At 59.3% G+C, this 2,320-nt stretch overlaps 1 protein-coding gene across 1 annotated transcript in view; it reads right to left on the bottom strand.

Moving 5' to 3' along the window:
* ASS1 (argininosuccinate synthase 1) overlaps nt 1-2,320 on the bottom strand; it is a 41,387-nt gene that overhangs the window by 17,564 nt on the left and 21,503 nt on the right. The window lies entirely within an intron of this gene.

The following is a 2,320-nucleotide window of genomic DNA, read 5'->3' on the forward strand; positions in this document are numbered from 1 at the left end:
ACTGCTCGCGGTTTAGCTTGTTCCCCCCGCGCCCCCGGGGCGAGGGGCTGGCGGGACACGGGGAACCGGTGCCAGCACCCACCCAAGGCTCCATCCAACCACGACCACGGCAAGCGCCTCCCGCTCCTGTCCCAGCTCTGGCGGGCACGGCAGCCCCCCGGCACCCCAAACCCCCGGCAGCCAGGCTGAAGCTCAGGCTGGGCATTGGGGTGATGATGTGCATTCACACCTCGGCCCCCCAAAACGTGTCCTGCGGGAGCAGCGGTCGGCATTGCCATCCACTGAGGCCACCACAGGCGCACAGAGGGGCCGTGGCCCTGCCTGCCACCCCAGTGCCCCTTCCTGTCCCTAAGCGGGGTAATTAGCCGGGGAGCCCTCGGAGACCCAGAATAAAGCCTGGGAGATGGAGAGGGAGATAGAGGAGGAGAGAGAAAGAGCCCATTCACCGCCCTCCGGTCATCCCCAGGTTTTATCTCTCCATCGCCCTCCTGCTCGGCTTGCACACCGGTGCCCTCTCACCTTTCCCTTCCCAGCTGGGCTCCGGGCCGAAGCCATTAAAGAAACAAACAATTTCTTTTGTTGTTTGGCCTCGCCGGCCCCAAGCGGGGCCGTATCCTGCAGCCTTGTCCCTGGGATCTGCTTAGCCCTGCTCTGAGGCACGGCATCAAAGCCCTGCAACCTTCCAGCACCAAAACCATCTCCCTGACCCAGATTCCCACGGCCACCCCACCGCGGCACGGCCGGGGGGTTCAGGGACCCCTTCCCCACAATCGGCACTGCCATGCAGGCAGGGACCCCGGCTCCGGGCAAATACACCCCTCCTTTTGGTAACCACCCTCCAGGTACAACTCGTCAAACATCAGGCTTGATGCAGGGCTGTTGCATCCCCGTAAAAATAAACCCGAGACACATTCAAATAATAACCAGCTACTTAAATCCCAACTCTGGCAGCTCCAGGTGCGAGGAAGCATCACCCCCCTCCTCGCCCCCACTACAGACACATTCCCCACTGGAAGCGATCCCCCTTAATGACCTTCCCGCCTTGTAACCACGATCCTGCCCTAATCACGACGCGGGCAGGGGGACAATAGCTTTTCCGCACCTGGCCGTACCGGGAGCTGGCTTCAAAGCCACCCCTCCACAATGGGATCAATGGGAACGGGGCTGGGAAGACAAACACTAATTCTCCTAAAATCAGGGACTGGTTGCAATAATGAGGTGTTAAAGGAAGGTGAGCTTGAAAGCCTGGCCTCTGGCGGGGGGACAGGCGGGTGCTGTTTGTACCCCATTGGGGTTGTTCCTTGGGTTTGGGCTCGGCTGCCAGGAAAGCCCAGGGCCAGGCTGAAAATCCCCAAGGATTCAGCATCTGGAGCCAGGGAAACAGCAGCCTTCGCCTGGCAGAGGTGGGGAGGGAGAAGCGAGACCACGATTCCCGAAGTGGTTCTTTAATCTGGTGCCTTCACAACAAGCGAGTGGTTAGAAATAAACAAACAACAGGTTTATGCTTAAACTAAAAAAAAAAGTCAAGATAAAGGCAGCCCAGGACAAAGTCTAATAAAAATAGCCAGAGGCAGGAGCGGCATCAGAGAGCGAATTAAGGCAGGGGCTGTGATTCAAGGGGCAGGTAATCGAGACTTCTGCAGCCCCAGAAGCGCTCGCCCCGCCGGGGCCCTAAAATACAGTTTAAGCAGCAAAGGGGCTCGGGCATTAAATGCCAGTTGCCGAGGAAGACGCAGGAGGGAACGTCCTCGGAGGGGAAGGTGCCGAGGATGAGCACAGGCATCAAAAACTGCAAGGGAAAAAACAGCCTGACCCAGTCCCACTGGATCTGCTGCTGCCCAAAGCCTGAGCTCCCGGAGTCAGGTTATTTCCGGGGGATCTTCCCATGGAAGATCCCATGGGGATCATCCCAGCCCTCGCGGTTAGAGAGCGATGACTGAAAAGGGATGGGAGGAGGAACTGGGAGGCTGAGAAATCAGGACATATGAAAGAAAAAAGTGTTGTTTGGCCGAGGGGCAGGAAATCTCCCTGGTGTGGGGTCTCCAGGGACGTCAGCTCTGAACCGGGCAGGGGATGGAGGAAGAGCCGGGGCATGGGGACACAGTGCTGTGCTTGGAGCCATGTAGCGGGCGCCCACTGTGGGCAGTGGGGTTTTGAGCACACCTATGACATTTTGGGCTAATCCCGCTTCCTTCAACTTAGCACCAGCAACCGCGTCGGGGTTGATCCACAGAGCAGACCCCGGGGCAGTGCCGACATCCCCTCCCGGGGGTGCCATTGCTGGCCCCCCCAGGGGCACCAGCCTCATGGCCCGTGGCAG

This window comes from Pygoscelis adeliae, unplaced genomic scaffold (assembly GCF_000699105.1).
Source record: "Pygoscelis adeliae isolate BGI_AS28 unplaced genomic scaffold, ASM69910v1 Scaffold114, whole genome shotgun sequence".
NCBI lineage: Eukaryota > Metazoa > Chordata > Aves > Sphenisciformes > Spheniscidae > Pygoscelis > Pygoscelis adeliae.